The sequence below is a fragment of the Neolamprologus multifasciatus genome, chromosome 14 (genome assembly GCF_963576455.1).
Source record: "Neolamprologus multifasciatus chromosome 14, fNeoMul1.2, whole genome shotgun sequence".
NCBI classification, from domain to species: domain Eukaryota; kingdom Metazoa; phylum Chordata; class Actinopteri; order Cichliformes; family Cichlidae; genus Neolamprologus; species Neolamprologus multifasciatus.
Window position 1 is genome coordinate 10,652,800 of NC_140452.1, and position 19,818 is coordinate 10,672,617.

The following is a 19,818-nucleotide window of genomic DNA, read 5'->3' on the forward strand; positions in this document are numbered from 1 at the left end:
TTAGGTTTCTTTTGATGAAGTAAGCAAAAGATTTTTAAGTGCGAAAAAGAATTTTTCATCCCCGAGTCCATAAATGAGAGGACACCTTGGAACAATACTAAATAATAAATAATTAAAATATCTGAAATTTCAAAATAAATTAAAATGAATCTGAAGTACTGTGTTTTCTATAAATGGGGTAGGCAGCTAGATGAGACAGAGGAGCAGCTAGAAAGTATGAAGGATCACTGTTTTGAGGCCTTTGTGTATTGACTTCTTATCCTCTCCCGATGCAGCTTTGGCCACTTTCGTTATTTGAACGTATGAGAAAATAATAATAATCCTCATAATCAAGAAATAAAACTGATGTATTGCTGATCGAACTTGATCCTGCCACCTGTAAAGAATAAACAACTCAACAGTGCAAATCATATATTTTCTGTAGAAGTTAAGTGAGACAGTAGCAAAGAACATGGACAGAATAATTATACAAGGGGCAGAGCTGACACCATGAATGATCAGGATACAGTACATAGTGCTGCGTGTGGAGCACAGCTGTCCATGACGCAGGGGCATACAAATGGCCACATAGCGCTCCAGAGTCATTGCTGTCAGAGTAACTGGTGTGACAAAAGTATACATAAGCACAAAAATAGTGATGATTATACACAACCACACTTGTATTGTAAATTCAAAATGGGTTAAGATTACCAGGATATCACTCACGAATAACAAAATGCTGTTTGACAGTAATGTTACAGAAAATAAGATGCAGCGTGCAGATGTGTGAAACGATTATTTTTTTTTTACAAAAGTCAGGATGAGCAACATGTTAATACAAAGAAAAATTATTACCAGAATCTGCACAATAATCATCCGGTCATTAGGTCGCTGCAAAAAAACATTATTCACTGAGTTGTTATCTGCCATATAGAACTGAAGCACTTCTCAGAGTTGAAAAAGTGTCAATATTAAATGAATTAAAAAAAACAAAAAATTAAGTGCAGTAAAGAAATCTTCTACTTTCTTCTGTACCCAAATATCTTCTGCTGGACTGCTGAAGTTGTCTGACAGATGACTGTGCATCATTATTTTAAAGGTTACAGCCTTCGAGAACAACGATCACACAAAACCTTGCTACGCAGTGTTGTCATCTTCCTTTGACACCCATTCCCCTCGATGCCACAATATTGATAGATGGAGCACTCAAGAGATTTTTTTTTCTTGTTGCCTGTCCCGTTCCGTACTTTAGTAATCAGAATTGTTTTCTGAAGGCCAGGAAAGATGCCCAACTGATTTATTTTTTCAAGTGGAGAAAATATGGCAATGCCATATTGGTCCACTTGATTGATCTATTTTATTATTCTTTATTTTATTTTTATTTTATTTTAAGTTTTGACAAATTGGACAGACACTTAAACAGTAAAGGAGAAAGAGAAAGAAAGAAAGGGAGAAAGAAAAACGGGTGGAAGGGGGGACAGTAAGAGAAGACTGAGAAAATCTGTTGTATCACCTGTTAAAAGAAGAAAAAAGAAAACAACCAACCAGAGAACAACACAATACAGAGATCAAAGCAACAACCTAGATACATGTAAATAACACTAAATGCTAAATATTGAATGTTATTGAGCAGCACACAAGACTGACAGCGCACGATATGCTTTAAGGTAGCAGCCAAGGAAGATATAGTTTGTGTCTGTGAGCACCCATGTGTACACCTGTGTGTGTGAGCGCACTTGAGTTCAAACGGTTTATCCATGTAACAACCTGCTAGAGCAGTGGTGCGGGGAGGGGGGGGGGGGCAATGGCTCTGCAATGGCGGTATGAAAAAAAATAATGAATGCTTGCACGCTGCTAGCATAATGAACATGTTTTTGGACTGGGCTCCCACGCAAACACAAAACAGAGGTTGAAGCATCGCCAAATATGCTTCCAAACCAACTTCCTTGCCAGCCAAAAACTAGAACACATAATGAAGCATATCTTGCCTTTGGTTTCACCTGCACAACACCTGTCGTGCCAAGGTAGGTATCCCCGACAGGATTTGTTTCCTCTTTGTCCTTGTAAAACAAAGGGGGGCCTAGCAACAAAGGTTTGGGAACCACTGTGCTAGAGGGTGTAGGGAGCCATAGCCCTGCCCCCCAGAGCATGAAGCAGACATGGAGAAGACCCAGGACCGAACATCCACAGGCCTCCCAGAGTGCAAAAGCCTAAAGATGACCACTGGAGAGGCAACCGCACAACCTTCCCGGAAAGAGCTGAGGAGAGCACCAGACGTGCGGTCACCCTGCAGCCACAGTGCAGAAGCCACAGGGATCTGCGGTGATGAGTGTGAATAGGTGTTTGTGTGTTGTGTGAGGGTCATTTGACTAGTTGCTGCTCTCCCCGGCTAGCACAGGGGAGTGTCTAGCTGAGCATTTGCTCTTCCTTCGGACACTCGTTTTTTGTTTTGCCTTTGTTATTTTCGGAGCAAACCCGGGTGGGGATTAATTAGGGGGTAGGCTTTTCGGTGCCTTTGGCACTTGATGATTTGCCTTTAAAGTGGCCTCGAGCCTGGTACGCTCCAGAAGTTAGGTCAGGCTAAATTCTGAGTAGGCAGGACTGGGGGGAGTGTGGGCAGAATTTTAGTTAATGGTTGACTATACACAACACATTTTATTTTGCCTGTTTTTGGTTGTGTAGTGAAGGTGTTGTGTGGCCCTTTTGTGGTTAGCTGGTGTTTTGCAGGCCGTTTTGAGTTTTCATGGCCACTTTTGATATTTCTGGATTTACGGCAGAGCCGTCGCTTGCCCTGCTTGATGTTTGTAGGAAGAGGGATCTGCATGAGGTGGCAACATATTACGGGATCAGTGTCTCCACTGGTCTACACAAAGCGGAGCTGAAGGCCACTCTGGTGTCTGGGTTGTTGGAGAAGGCGGTGGTTGTAAGGCGAGAACCCCCGAGCACACCCGGTTCCGGCTGGACCAAGTGCAGCACCTGAGGTTACAAGCCAGGCCGTAGAACCGTCAGTGTCTACACCTGTGGGCCAGGGGCTGCCTGAGGGCGGGCCAATGACGCTGCCCCGTTTTGATCCGCTCTCCACCCAGTCATCAGAGGGTTCTAAGCAGGATGCTAGGCTCAAAGTCCGTCTGGCTCGTCTCCAGCTGGAAAAGGAGCAGCGTGAGAGAGAGTTCCAGCTGAAAAGGGAGACAGAGCTTAGGCGTTTGGACGCGGAACTGGCTAGGGCTAGGGAGGTTGAGCTGATGAAGGTGGAGGCGGAGACTAAGGTCAAGCTGCGACAGCTGGAACTCCAGCAGGCCTCCTCCCCTCCTGTGGCGGCTTCGCTGTCACAGACAGAGATACAGTTTGATGTAGGAAGGAATAGTCGTCTGGTCCCTGTATTTCGTGACACTGAGGTGGAGATTCATTTTGAATCATTTGAGCGGATAGCGACAGCCTTGCGTTGGCCGCGGGATGCATGGGCCATCCTGCTGCAGTGCAAGCTGGTGGGCAAGGCACAGGAGGTTTGTTCCTCGTTGTCCGCTGAATGCAGTTTGGACTACGACAAAGTGAAAAGTGCAATCCTGTTAGCCTACCAACTAGTCCCCGAGGCTTACAGGCAGTGATTTCGGGGGTTGAAAAAGGTGCAGGGTCAATCCTTCCTGGATTTCGCGAGGGAAAAGAGTGTCCTCTTTGACCGATGGTGTATGGCCTGTAAAGCTGCGGACCTAGTTTCGGTACGGGAGTTAATTCTCATTGAGGAATTTAAAAACTGCATCTCCGAGCGGATGGCAGTATATCTGAACAAACAGAAGGTGTCCTCGTTGCAGCAGGCCGCGACACTGGCTGACGAGTTCGCACTTGTCCATAAAGCCAGTGTCGTTAAGCATGAGTGACGCGACACCCTAGCGAAGGCTAGCGGTGCTAGTGGTGAGCAAGACACAAGGGGAGAGGTACCTGTGCCTCGTCCCAGGTCAGACCGGAAATATTTCTACTGTTTTAAATCTGGCCATTTAATAGCAGACTGCGAGGCCTACAGGCGAAGACAGCCAGCTTCAACACCACGTAAGCCAAAAGGGATAGGGCTGATTAAAATCGCTTCTCCTGTTAACAGACCCCTTAGCACTGAGACTCCTGATGAATGTTTTAAACCCTTCATTTTCAAAGGAGCGGTGTCGCTCTCTGGTGAGCCTGAAGATGAGCGTACTGTGACCATTTTATGTGACACAGGTAGCTCACAGTCCCTCATACTGGCCAGTGCACTTGCCTTTGATGAAAAGACTGCCAGCGGCACTGATGTTATTGTTAGAGGCGTTGGAATGACTTATGTGCCCGCCCCCCTCCATCGAATTTGGGTGCAGAGTGACCTAGTAAGTGGTATTTTCCTGTAGCTGTGCGTCCTTGCTTCCCAATTGATGGCGTGGATTTTATAATGGGCAATGACATTGCAGGCGGGAAGGTTTATCCTACCCCAGAGGTCACAAAGACTCCTGACCCAAGTCCTTTGTCAGATGTTTTAAGCCGGCAGCACCCGGATGTATTTCCTGTAGGTGTTCTTACCCGGTCACACGCCCATCGGCAGGGAGAAGTAGTTGACTTGTCAGGGTCAGTGGTCGGCTCTATTTTGGAAAAGGATGTGATGCCCTCCGAGGAGGAGGTGGGTCCTGATGCCAAGGAACTGGCTCAAGAAGTAGCTGAGCCTGCTCCTGAACCTGCAGCCCCCCCTCTCCTCACACAGGAGGCCCTTATTATAGCTCAGAAAGAGGACCCGTCGTTAGCCAAATGTTTTGCTGCCGTAGATGAGAGCAATGGTCCGACAGGAGACAGGAAGCAGACATTAGTTGTTTGTGATGGACTGTTAATGCGCAGGTGGACCTCAGAGCCAGGGGAGGACTGGAGTGTAGTCCAACAGATAGTGGTCCCGGCTAGTTTGCGTCAGCACGTGCTACAATTAGCCCATGACCATTCATGGTCAGGACATTTGGGGATAACTAAAACATATGACCATATTCTGCAGCACTTTTTCTGGCCGGCAATGAAGGCAGATGTTGCAAGGTATTGTAATACTTGTCACACATGTCAACTGGTGGGCAAACCAAACCAAACTGTGCCCCACTATGTCCAATACCTGCTGTTGGTGAGCCATTTGAGCATGTTTTGGTCGATTGTGTTGGTCCGTTGCCAAGAACACGGGCAGGTAATCAGTTTTTATTGACCATAATGTGCTTGTCCACGTGGTTTCCTGAAGCCATTCCTCTGCAGAGGATCACCACTGCAAACATTACTAAGGCGCTGATCAAATTTTTTACCACCTTTGGTCTCCCAAAAACAGTGCAAACAGACCAGGGAACTAACTTCTTATCCCAAGCATTTAAACAGACTTTAATCTCCCTTGGCATTTCTCATTCTGTGTCCAGTGGTTATCACCCAGAGTCGCAGGGTGCACTTGAGCGTTGGCACCAAACACTTAAGGCCATGCTGAAAAAGTACTGCCATGACACGGGCAGAAGTTGGGATGAGGGTGTCCCCTTTGTACTGTTTGCGATACGCAATGTTAAGCAGGAGTCCTTAGGGTTCAGCCCGGCTACCCGCTGAAGATGTTGAAAGAGAAGTTCCTTAGCGGGGGTGTTCCAAAAACTAACGTGGCAGATTTTGTGAAGATGTGTAGGGATCGCTGGCAGCGTGCTACCTCATTAGCAAAAGAGGCCCTGTGTACTTCCCAGGCAAGCATGAAGAAGTGGTACGACAGAAAGGCTGTGAGATGACATTTTCAGGCTGGAGACAAAGTTTTAGTGTTGCTACCGGTGCCTGGTTCTGCTCTTTCGGCCCGTTTTGCGGGACCGTATGTTATAGTGAGGAAGGTGTCTGAGACAGATTATGTCCTCAGTACCCCAGAACGCAGGAGGAAAACACACCTGTGCCACATTAACATGTTAAAACCCTACCATGATAGGGAAACCCATGAGACTGTTGCCAGCGCAGCAACCTCCAGCTCTGTCTCTGCCACCGTGCTGAGCGTAGAGGCCAGTGCTGACGACGATCTGCATATGCTTTCTGAGGGACAACAGTGTGGGCGGTTGGCGAATTCAGCTTACTTAGCCGAGGTAACGGCCCACTTGTCTCATCTGTCTCCTTCACAATGCGAAGATGTGCTTACCCCACTGCACTCTTACCCTTCTCTCTTTGGTGATGTGCCCTCACGTACTAGTGTTTGTGAACATGATATCAATGTTGGTGACGCAATCAAACAGCACGCGTACCGCTGCCCCATGGGAAAGCACGAGGTGATGAAGAAGGAAGTCAGTTATTTAGTAGAGAATGGTTTGGCACAACCGAGCCACAGCCCTTGGAGCTCCCCATGTTTGCTTACGCCCAAGTCTGATGGCACCCCACGTTTCTGCACCGACTACCGGAAGGTAAATGCAGTGACTGTCTCCGATTCTTTTCCACTTCCTCGTATGGAGGATTGCATTGATAATATAGGTCCTGCCACACCAGCTAAACTATTTCACCATAGAGAAAGAAGCTCTAGCGCTGCTGATGGCCTTGCTGCACTTCATTGTGTATGTGGGCTCTAGCTCCTTTTCAGTAACGGTGTATACAGATCACAATCCCCTTACTTTCCTCCAATGCATGTACAACCAGAACCAGCGACTAATGCGCTGGGCATTGCTGGTGCAGGATTATGATCTGGTTATTCAGCACAAGAAAGGGTCTGAAAATCTGGTGGCTGATGCACTCTCACGCAGCGCTCGGTGATGAGTTGATTCTGTGTTTTGTATAGTGTGAATATAGGGTGGGGGGAATGTTACATCCTGTGAGGCTGTGGGAGTGTGTGGGCGTGGTGTTGTCCTCTCCCTCTCCTCCTCCTTCTTTATTGCCCCTCCCCTGTCTCGCTCTGCCAGCAGCCAGTCGTGCCAGAGTGGACCGAGCCCCGGTCCCAGAGGCACAAGGTCTGAGGGCACCCAACCTCCTGGAAGGGGCCCGACCCAGCCACGGGTGCCAGGCCCCGCCAAGCTGCCGCCGGGAGTGCATCAAGTACATACCTGAGCGCTCAGCCCCGGACACCGGGAACCACCAACGTACCGATAGCTGAGGATATCAGCCACCAGTAGGGAGTGTGGTGGGTGGAGACAGGCCTCCACACCTAGGGGGGCCTGAGATGTTCCCAGAGAGGCGGCGTCATGCTGCCACTTGCTGTTCTAAAGTGCATTTATTAAAAACACCCAGCACACCCCTGCAGGCGGTTTATCCCTCGGGTCCTCTACGAGAGGCCTGGGAGCTTGAGGGTCCTGCGCAGTATCTTAGCTGTTCCCAGGACTGCGCTCTTCTGGACAGAGATCTCCGATGTTATTCCCGGGATCTGCTGGAGCCACTCGCCTAGCTTGGGAGTCACCGCACCTAGTGCTCCGATTACCCAGGGGACCACCGTTACCTTCACCCTCCACATCCTCTCGAGCGCTTCTCTGAGCCCTTGGTATTTCTCCAGCTTCTCGTGTTCCTTCTTCCTGATATTGCTGTCACATCGATCACTACGGCCATCTTCTTCTGTTTGTCTACCACCACTATGTCCGGTTGGTTAGCCACCACCATTTTGTCCGTCTGTATCTGGAAGTCCCACACGATCTAAGCTCGGTCATTCTCCACCACCCTTGGGGGCACTTCCAGGTTATACTCGGCACAGATGTTCCTGTACACTATGCCGGCCACTTGGTTATGGCGTTGCATGTATGCCTTGCCTGATAACATCTTGCACCATGCTGTTATGTGCTGGATTGTCTCTGGGGCATGCTTTACACAGCCTGCACCTGGAGTCTTGCCTGGTGTGATAGACCCCAGCCTCTATGGATCTTATACTCAGAGCTTGTTCTTGTGCTGCCATGATTAGTGCCTCTGTGCTATCTTTCAGTCCAGCTTTGTCCAGCCACTGGTAGGATTTCTGGATATCAGCCACCTCCTCTATCTGCCGGTGGTACATACCGTGCAGAGGCCTGCCCTTCCATGATGGTTCCTCGTCTCCCTCCTCTTTCTTGGGTTTCTGCTGCCTGAGGTATTCACTGAGCACGCTGTCAGTTGGGGCCATCTTTGTGATGTATTCTTGGATGTTCATTGTCTCATCCTGGACTGTGGTGCTGACACTCACCAGTCCCTGGCCCCCTTCCTTCCGCTTAGCGTACAGCCTCAGGGTGCTGGACTTGGGGTGAAACCCTCCATGCATGGTAAGGAGCTTTCTTGTCTTTATGTCAGTGGCTTCTATCTCCTCCTTTGGCCAGCCTATTACCCCAGCAGGGTACCTGATCACGGGCAGGGCGTACGTGTTGATGGCCCGGATCTTGTTCTTACCGTTCAACTGACTCCTCAGGACTTGCCTGACCCTCTGCAGGTACTTGGTGGTTGCAGTTTTTCTAGCGGCCTCTTCATGGTTCCCATTCGCCTGCGGGATCCCCAGGTACTTGTAACTGTCCTCTATGTCTGCAATGTTGCCTTCTGGTAGTTCAATCCTACCAACTACCTTCCCTCTCTTTGTTACCATCCGACTACACTTCGCCAGCCCCGAACGACATCCAATGTCATTGCTGTATAGCCTGGTAGTGTGGATCAGTGAATTGATGTCTCGTTCACTCTTGGCATACAGCTTGATGTCATCCATGTACAGGGAGGTGGCTGACAACTGCTCCGTTCCGTAGTCGGTATACGTAGCCTTGTTAATGATCTCACTGAGGGGGTTCAGGCCTATGCAGAACAGCAGTGGGGACAGAGCATCTCCTTGGTAGATCCCACACTTGATGGTGACTTGTGCTATGGTCTTGAGGTTGGCTTCTAGTGTTTTACGCCACATCCCCATTGAGTTCCTGATGAAGGCTCTTAGGGTCCCATTGATCTTGTACAATTCTAGGCATTCCAGTATCCAGCTGTGGGGCATTGAGTCATAGGCCTTCTTGTAATCAATCCAGGCAGTGCACAGGTTGGTCAGTCTGGTCTTGCAGTCTCGGCTGACTGTTCTGTCTACGAGTGTTTTGCGCCTCTAGTATTCTTGCCAATTCCTTTCTGTGTCCCGCTCATGTATTGACCCATCTGCCTGTTCATCGTCGCTATGGTCTGCCCTCAGATCCACTAGCCACTGAGCATTGCCGTTATGGGTTGCGTCCTTCTCCCATATGCTCATCCAGTATTGTAGATCAGCTTGTTAGTGTCGGTAATCGTGGTTGTAGATATTGTCCATTTTAATATTAACATCCTCTAGCAGACCTTACTTCACGTAATCTTGGTAACGTAACGGTAACGGTAACTTCGGCTTCAAGCTTGGCCATGATCCTATATTTCAGGTCAGTTCCTCCTGTCGCACTGTCGGGGAAAGGGAAAGAACCACCACAGAGGCTATAGCTATCTGAGCATCTAATCGCAGTTGTGAACATATTGAGCAATAAATCTGATTTTCCTTTCTGTAACTGAAAATAAATAATTATATCATAAAATGGTAAATTAAAGGATAAATATTTATTTTAAAAAGTGTGCATTGTTATGAACATAGATGTGGGCATTGTGTGTTACTGATTCAACTGGAATATGGCTATATAGTTAGAAAAGACTACCAGATCACATCCTTATTTAGATAGTTTTAAATTCATTTATTTATTTAAAAGGGTAAATTGTTTTCTGACAAATAGTTTCTGATTGAAAAGTCAAGTGCATAAAGATTTCCTCTTTTTACAGTAAAACAACACATGACATACAAAACAGCTAAACACAAAACCACCTCTTCAAATAGTGGAAAGATAAAGACTAATAAATAATCAATATGATCAAAATGAATGAATGCTTTGCTTAACAATGAATGTCAACATTATAATTATAATTGATATAGCATGTCAAATTAGGTTTCTTTTGAACATGATGAAGTAAGCAAAAGATTTTTAAGTGCAAAAAAGAAATTTTCATCCCCGAGTCCATAAATGAGAGGACACCTTGGAACAATACTAAATAATAAATAATTAAAATATCTGAAATTTCAAAATAAATTAAAATGAATCTGAAGGACTGTGTTTTCTATAAATGGGGTAGGCAGCTAGATGAGACAGAGGAGCAGCTAGAAAGTATGAAGGATCGCTGTCTTGAGGCCTTTGTGTATTGACTTCTTATCCTCTCCCGATGCAGCTTTGGCCACTTTCATTATTTGAACGTATGAGAAAATAATAATAATCCTCATAATCAAGAAATAAAACTGATGTATTGCTGATTGAACATGATCCTACCACCTGTAAAGAATAAACAACTCAACAGTGCAAATAACATATTTTCTGTAGAAGTTAAGTGAGACAGTGAGATTACCAGAATATCACTCACAAATAACAAAATGCTGTCCGACAGTAATGTTATAGAAAATAAGATGTAGCGTGCAGATGTGTGAAAGGATTCTTTTTTTTTTTTTATATAAAAGTCAGGATGAGCCACATGTTGATACAAAGACAAATTATTAGCTCAAAGTTTTTGCGAGATCTCGCAAAAAGATCTTGCAAAAGTTCATCTTAGTTTTAGTCTTAGTCTTTTCTCCCATGTCCCTTGCGGGGCTCCGTAGGATTATGATCAGTACCAAAGAAGTTTTTCAAAATAACATTATTCCATCTTCATCATTCTTCCCCATTCACATAACAGCAATAAAATAAAAGTAGTATTTGTTTTAATATATGTATATAATATATATATGTTGTTAATATATGTTTGTCACATAATCCTGACATTCAATGATATTTTTGTAGGTCTTGTCATGTTGCACATACTTAATCATTTGGAAATTTCAGTTGAATTATTTTGCAACAATTCATAACAGATAAAGCTAAATTAATCAAGCTGCAACATCATAAAAACTCTACAATTCATTCTGAGAAAGTGAATCATCTTCTATCAGTAAAAAAATCCCTGGGACAAATTGTGTAGATACACTTAACATTTATTTAAATTTTATTTTCTCATTTTAAACTTATGTGTAAACTACACCTGAAAAGTGACATGTAACTGTAGAGTTTTGTTTAAATGCATAACAATATAGCATCACTGAACATATACAGGAAAGCAAGTTGCAAAACTACTAATAATTTAAAATTAATTATTTACATGAAATTACTCTTGCATATTTAAACAGTCAGTTCCTGTATGGTCTGAGGAAATATGAATGGCAGCATTTATATTTCTGATGTAACTCAAATTATGTTTATTTTGAACAGGATGAAGTAGGCATAAGACTTTTCAGTACAAGAAAAATATTTTCATCCCTGAGGCCATAAATCAGAGGACTCAGGCACCTTGGAGCAATATTAAACATAATGTAGTTAGAATATCTGACATTTGCAAATAACATGAAATCAATCTGAAGCACTGCAGTTTCAATGAATGGGCACCACAGCTGAATGAGACAGAGCAACAACTGGAAAGCATGAAGGATCACTGTTTTGAGTCCTTTATGTGTCAACTTCTTTTTATCTCCTGATGCAGCTTTGGCCACTTTCATTATTTGAACATATGAGTATGCAATAGTGCTGCCCATAATTAAGAAATAAAATTGAAACACAGCTGATCGAACATGATCCTGCCATCTGTAAAGAGTAAATGTCTCTACACTACATATCATGGACTGCTCGTAGAACTTAAGTGAGGCAGAAGCAAAGAACATGGACAGAATAATTATACAAGGACCAGAGCTGACACCATGAATGATCAGGATACAGTACATAGTGCTGCGTGTGGAGCACAGCTGTCCATGACGCAGGGGCATACAAATGGCCACATAGCGCTCCAGAGTCATTGCTGTCAGAGTGACTGGTGTGACAAAATTATACATAATCACAAAAATAGTGATGATTATACACAACCACACTTGTATTGTAAATTCCAAATTGGTCAATATAAGCAAAACATCTGACAGCAATAACAAAACACTGTCTGACAGCAGTGTTACAAAAAACAAGATGTAACGTGCAGATGTGTGAAAGGATTCCTTTTTAACAAAGATCACAATGAGCAACATGTTGATGCAAAGAAAAATTATTACCAGGATCTGTACAATAATGACCCGGTCATCAACTGGTTGCTGCAAAAAAACATCATTTACTGAGTTGTTACCTGCCATAGAGAAGAAACATGTGTTTGAAATACTTCTAAGAGTTAAATAAAGTTTTGTTAATAAATATAAGATTTTCCTTTTAAAAATCAAAGTTCAAAATCAAATCCAGTGGAGAAACCTTCCATTCTGTTCCAGAGCCAAACGTCTTCTCCTGCGTTCCCTGCAGTTTTCTGAAAAGTGACTGTGCATCATTAATTTGAAGCTTACAGCAACTAAGAATAACAATAACACATGAAACTTCCTTCTACTGTGTTGTTATCGTCCCCTAGCACCCATTCTCCTCAGCGTTGATGTCTCTAAATAGGTAATTGATGGTATACTCAGGAGACTTTGTAGTAAACTCAACATAACTGACCTAAAAGAATTGAAAAGTTGTTGTTTGCTGAGGAGGTAATCACCTGTAGTTAGTGCAACAAGTGAGACTACATCACATTATTTTGGCTCTATGTCTTAAAAACTCCTAAAGTGATGTGACTGTGACAGGTACTAGGTCTGTTTGTGAGGTATTCAGTTAAGTGAAAACTGTCCTTTCTGTACTAAGCATTGTCTCTTAATTTTCCATAAATGAGAAAGTTTAAAATAGCAGAGTTTTGTATTTTTTTCTGCCTTTGATTATATTAAACTGTATAGAGACAAGTGCATAACACATGGAAGAAAGACTTGAAAAACATCAGACATTTATATCCTAAAACTGATCACACATAGATTGACCACTTGGTAGGTTTACTGATGCTAGGTGTATTTTAAAGATATGTGGATACTTCAGCTCATCTGTAACCCACCCAGCAGAGACTTCATGGTCCCATTTGTGGATAATATAGGTAAAAGAATTTGTTAATAACTTACAATTCAAAACGGAGAAGTCAGGTGCAAAATGTATTGTTTTTTTCTTCAGGTATTTTTCCTCACTATTCCCTCTTTTAAGTGCACATATCAATTTTTGTTGTATTTTGTTCTTGCTAAAGCAGTTAATGAAAATGTGGGCACTGTCCACAGCTGGAAGCCAGAATGTGGAGTGGACCCAAAAACAAATTCCAGCCAAGAAACAGAACTTTGACGTCAACAAGGGTTTTATTTACAGTGGCATGAAGGTACAAGAGGATAAGAACATGAACTGTGAAATACAGTGAATGTGAACTAAGAACAAACTGTGACATACTAGGAAACATGAATGAAGTGGAGACTAGGAAGACGAGCTTTGAGTAAACTGTGAGATGCTATGAACTAGCATGGTGTTACTGGGGTTATTAAATATGTGTATAGACAGACAGACATTGCTGTAGTGTATTGATTACTAAACAGTGGAAAAGGGGTGGGATTAAATAAGATTATGCTTCTTCCTGCTCCTTTTTGAACATGAAAGGTTTTTTTTGTTTGTTTGTGTTTGGGATTTTTTTTTCTTTTTTTTGTAGTGTGGTGGTTGCTTTGTTTTCCTCTTGTTTTGCTTTGTTTGTTTGTCTCTTTTTATATTTCAATGTGGTTGTATTTTTTCAAACATGTTCAAAATAAGATTCAATTCAATTTAACTATGAACTAAGAAGGTGACGTGAAACACTATGTACATGAGCTCAGGGACTAGATCGTCCCAGAATATGAATGGTGGTTGAGAGGTCTTGGCGAGGGGAACAGTGGTACAGAAGACAGTCAGGTTGGCTCTTGGGGAAATGACTGAATTAATCCAAACTTTAGTTTCGAACAGTCTTACTTGGTTGCAAGTGGAGTCATGTGAGAGGGAGGAAGCAGGGATAATGAGGCCTGGGTGAGTCAAGTGGAGTAGTGAGCCGTGATTCCAAAACAGATGAAGGCAGGGAGGCGAGCAGGTGAGACTGGAGAGAAAACTGATTGAGAGGTTTTACCAGCTATTTGGAGTGCAATGGAGTCCACCACATTTCACTGTTTTACTCTTTGGTTCAGATGTGGATACTGTATTGTTCTTTCTTTGTGATTTTTTATGTTTAAGTTGTTTGTTGCTGGTTTTTAGTTTATTTTGTGTCTGTTTGGGAGCTGACACAGTCTCTATAGAGATGAGTTGGGGTTTTTTTGTTTGTTTTTTTCTGGGGGGGGGGTAACAGGAGGAGAGAAGCTGCAGAGAGGCATGTAACACCGCAACTCTGCTTCCTGGTCCCAACTCTAGATATATTTCGGGGGGTTTAATAAATTTGTCCATATTTCTAGAAATGAGAGCTGCTCCATGCAAATTGGGATGGATGCCGTCTCTCCTAACAAGACCAGGTTTCCTCCAGTTAGTGTGGTGATACCTGAAGCTGTTCTTAGCTGTTGGGAAGAATAAACCTTCCTGTTGTGAAACTGAAATCAGCTCAACGTGTGTCCCTTTTTCTATTCTTTATCACATCACCACACATTGTTGAACAGGAAACCAGTTGCCCCTCTGGTCATCATCTTAGGGAGGCAACACTGCCAACAGAGAACTGAAACACACAGGCATATTTTGATGGTACAATGCGACACCGAGCAAGGGCAAACACGGGGCTAATATACACAGGAAAGTAATCAGGGAATGGAAAACAGGAGGGAGACACAGCTGGGAGAGATAAGGGCTAACGAGACAGGGGGAGCAAAGATGGACACACTGACATAAGACACAATCCTTCAAAATAAAACAGGAAACAATACACAAGGAGGCAGACTAAGAAACAGACTTTACACGGGCAGAACTAAACCTAAACCAGAATAAGCTGGAATATACTAAATAATAATAATCATCATCATCATCATCATCATACCATAGATCAAGAAAATAACCAAAAATACAAAATCAAACCAAAACGTCCATCCATCCATCCATCCATCTTCATCCGCTTTATCCGAGGCCGGGTCACGGTGGGCAGCAGCCTAAGCAGAGAGGCCCAGACCTCCCTCTCCCCAGCCACCTCCTCCAGCTTATCCGGGGGGAACACCAAGGCGTTCCCAGGCCAGCCGAGAGATATAATCTCTCCAGAATGTCCTGGGTCTGCCCCAGGGCCTCCTCCCAGGCCTCCTCCGGTGGGACATGCCCAGACTACCTCACCCAGGAGGCATCCTTGTCAGATGCCCGAACCACCACATCTTTCGATGTGGAGCAGCAGCGGCTCTACTCTGAGCCCCTCCCGGATGGCCGAACTTCTCACCCTATCTCTAAGGGAGAGGCCAGCCACCCTTCAGAGGAAGCTCATTTCTGCCGCGTGCTAACCACCGTGCCACCATGCTGCCTTCAGTCAAAACCAAAATCAGCTTGTATTTTATTTTTAAACTCAGGTTATTACATACCACAAGTAAACTAATACTTTACTGAATAATTACTGAAAAAACATAAATGATAATTGGTTAATTAATAAAAAAGTCTGGCTTAAGGGAAAGAACCACCACAGAGGCTATAGCTATCTGAGCATCTAATCGCAGTTGTGAACATATTGAGCGATAAATCTGATTTTCCTTTCTGTAACTGAAAATAAATAATTATATCATAAAATGGTAAATTAAAGGATAAATATTTATTTTAAAAAGTGTGCATTGTTATGAACATAGATGTGGGCATTGTGTGTTACTGATTCAACTGGAATATGGCCTATAGTTAGAAAAAGACTACCAGATCACATCCTTATTTTAGATAGTTTTAAATTCATTCATTTATTTAAAAGGGTCAAATTGTTTCTGATTTTCCTTGATTGAAAAGTCAAATGCATAAAGGTTTCCTCTTTTTACAGTAAAACAACACATGACATACAAACAGCTAAACACAAAACCACCTCTTCAAATGGTGGAAAGATAAAGACTAATAAATAAATCAATAGGATCAAAATGAATGAATGCTTTGCTTAACAATGAATGTCAACATTATAATTATAATTGATATAGCATGTCAAATTGGGTTTCTTTTGAACATGATGAAGTAAGCAAAAGATTTTTAAGTGCAAAAAATAATTTTTCATCCCCTGAGTCCAGAAATGAGAGGACACCTTGGAACAATACTAAATAATAAATAATTAAATATCATGAAATTTCAAAATAAATTAACCCTTGGATGCACAACTACCAATATCTACACTCTTCCACGAGTGGGGTCAAAAATGACCCCAAATTAAAATGCAATGCATTTTGCTATAAACTTGGTTGTTATTCTTCAAAATCTTAAACAAAGAGTTGTAACATTCTCATATTTGAGGTATTCCCTCATAAACATGATTGTGATCCATGAGGCCCTTTGCATTTTTTATATTATATTTTTCATTAATTTTAAGAAATTGCAGTTTTTTGTATCATTTGTATCACTTTGTACGCTTGCTCTATGCATATACTGCAGAAGCTAGGATCTTCCGCTCTGAAAGGCACAGGAGTTGTTGCATCCACCTGTAACACAATCACTGAGGATGAATTTCTGCCTGCAATTGACCAGGAACAGGCCCATATGTAGCAGAAAGCTGCCATGTGGTTTATTTTCAGTCGGTAGGCTCTGGTCCTCTTTGTCATCAAAGTGCAAGAAACGGCGAATATCTTTAAATCTTTGAATGACATATTGCCTTGTACATAGGGTTATTGCAGAGGAACTCCCAAAAACACACCAACTGGTACATCCACAGTTCTTCTCACTTCTCTGGCAAGAATGGTCAATTCAAATGAAGGCCAGCTTATGTTTGATTACATTTTTCCACTCTTTTCCCCTGTCTGTGGCTACTCTTTGTGCCTCCATGTTGTGCATGTCAGCACCTTCATTCTATCATATAACCAGAATGAACATCTTCCATGCATCTATTGGGGAACAGTAACTAAACTCAGGTGCAAGCCCTGGCTGACTAATTCAAGAATATTGTGGCTAGAGCAGTAAGAGGGGCTCATTCTGTTAGACTCAATATCCATTTACTCATCAGAGGACTCATCAGAGGACTCCTCGGTGTCTGACTGGCCTTGTTCAGTAGGGGGGACAATAGTCTGGATACTCTATATCTTAGATGTCAGATTCTGAGTCAGTGCCTCCGATGGGCTCTTCATCCCCATCCGTCCTGGATCATTTGTAGGGCCACAGGGATCCTTGCTGGCCTCATAGCAGCCATGTTACTTTAGATATTTAAAAAAAAAAATCAGAAAGGACAATGTTTGAAATGCACAGGAAACTATAAACAGGGCTGCACATAAATGGTCCTCAGGTGCGCATTTGCTGTCAAAATAAAAGACATGTACCATATAAGAAGATGTTCTTATATGGTGTCTGGAGGAGGACAGACATTTTCTTCAGAACTCTTAAAGATGTTGAAGAAGCAAGCTCCGTAAGCAATTACTTTGGTGTTCCTCCACCACAAAAGAGGCGCGTATTCTCTGAATGTCTGGGAATACTTTTCTTTTGACAGCGAATGCACACCTGCGGACCACTTATGTGCAGCCCTGACTATAAATAGTGTATGTTACTGTGTAAAAATTAATTCTTGATCCATCAGAAGTGTAAGTGGGTCAGTCAGAGTTGCTAAGATTCCACAGGAACTGCTTGGGGTCATTTTTGACCACACTTGTGGAAGAGTGGGGTAGTGATACAAAAACAGCATTTTTTATAAATTAATGAAAAAATAAATAAAAATGCAAATGGCCTCATGTTACAAACATATTTTATGAGGAATACCTGTGGAATATGAATATATACAACCTTTTCACTTTTAAAGAGTTTGAAGAAAAACAACCCGTGGGATCATTTTTGTGCATTTGTTGTGCATCTAAGGGTTAAAATGAATCTGAAGGACTGTGTTTTCTATAAATGGGGGTAGGCAGCTAGATGAGACAGAGGAGCAGCTAGAAAGTATGAAGGATCACTGTTTTGAGGCCTTTGTGTATTGACTTCTATATCCTGTCCGATGCAGCTTTGGACCACTTTTCATTATTTGAACGTATGAGAAAATAATAATATCCTCATAATCAAGAAAATAAAACTGATGTATTGCTGATTGAACATGAGTCCTACCACACCTGTAAAGAATAAACAACTCAACAGTGCAAATAACATATTTTCTGTAGAAGTATAAGTGAGACAGTGCGATTACCAGAATATCACTCACAAATACACAAAATGCTGTCCGACAGTAATGTTTATAGAAATATAAGATGTAGTGTGCAGATGTGTGAAAAGGATTCTTTTTTTTTAAATGAAAGTTAGGATTGAGCCACATGTTGATACGAAGACAAATATTAGCAACAAAGTTTTTGCGAGAGATCTCGCAAAAAGATCTTGCAAAAGTTTCATCTTAGTTTTTTTTTTTCTCCATGTCCCTTGCGGGCTCCGTAGGATTATGATCAGTACCAGAAGACGTTTTTTCAAAATAACATTATTCCATCTTCATCATTCTTCCCCATTCACATAACAGCAATAAAATAAAAGTAGCTATTTGTTTTCATATATCATTTGTTTGTCACATAATCCTGACTTTCAATGATATTTTTAGGTCTTGTCATGTTGCACATACTTAATCATTTGGAAATTTCAGTTAAATTATTTTGCAACAATTCATAACAGATAAAGCTAAATCAATCAAGCTGCAACATCATAAAAACTCCTACAATTCATTCTGAGAAAGTGAATCATCTTCTATTAGGAAAAAAAATATCTTGGACAAATTGTGTAGGATACACTTAACATTATTTAAATTTTATTTTTCTCATTTTAAATCGTATGTGTAAACTGGCACCTGAAAGATGACAATGTATACTGCAGAGTTTTGTTTTAAATGCACTAACAATATAGCATCACTGAACATATAGAGGAAAGCAAGTTGCAAAAACTACTAATAATTTAAAATTAATCATTATTTACATGAAATTATTCTTGCATATTTAAACAGTCATTTCCTGTATGGTCTGAGGAAATATGAATGGCAGCATTTATATTTCTGATGTAACTCAAATTATGTTTATTTGAACAGGATGAAGTAGGCATAAGACTTTTTAGATATAAGAAAAAAATTTTCATCCCTGAGGCCATAGATCAGAGGACTCAGGCACCTTGGAGCAATTACTAAACATAATGTAGTTAGAATATCTGACATCTATAAAATAACCTGAAATCCAATCTGAAGTACTGCAGTGTCAATGAATGGGGGTCCACAGCTGAATGAGACAGAGCAACAACTGGAAAGCATGAAGGATCACTGTTTTTGAGTCCTTTATGGGTCAACTTCTTTTTATCTTCTGATGCAGCTTTGGCCACTTTCATATTTGAACATATGAGTATGCAATAGTGATGCCCATAATCAAAGAATAAATTGAAACACAGCTGATCGAACATGATCCTGCCATCTGTAAAGAGTAAATGCCACTACACTACATATCATGGACTCGTGTAGAACTTAAGTGAGGCAGAAGCACAGAACATGGACAGAATAATTATACAAGGGGCAGAGCTGACACCATGAATGATCAGGATACAGTACATAGTGCTGTGTGTGGAGCACAGCTGTCCATGACGCAGGGGCATACAAATGGCCACATAGCGCTCCACAGTCATTGCTGTCAGAGTAACTGGTGTGACAAAAGTATACATAAGCACAAAAATAGTGATGATTATACACAACCACACTTGTATTGTAATTTCAAAATAGGTCAATATAAGCAAAACATCTGACAGCAATAACAAAACCTGTCATGACAGCAGTGTTACAAAAAACAAGATGTAACGCTGCAGATGTGTGAAAGGATTCCTTTTTAACAAAGATCACAATGAGCAACATGTTGATGCAAAGAAGAAAATTTTTACCAGGATCTGTACA

At 42.2% G+C, this 19,818-nt stretch overlaps 3 pseudogenes; all 3 read right to left on the minus strand.

The window, feature by feature from the left end:
* LOC146503590 (odorant receptor 131-2 pseudogene) lies at positions 1–2,946 on the minus strand (annotated as a pseudogene).
* Positions 2,947–10,811: 7,865 nt separating this feature from the next.
* On the minus strand, positions 10,812–12,950 carry LOC146503591 (odorant receptor 131-2 pseudogene; annotated as a pseudogene).
* Positions 12,951–18,963: 6,013 nt separating this feature from the next.
* Positions 18,964–19,556, minus strand: LOC146503592 (odorant receptor 131-2 pseudogene; annotated as a pseudogene).
* Positions 19,557–19,818: the final 262 nt, after the last annotated feature.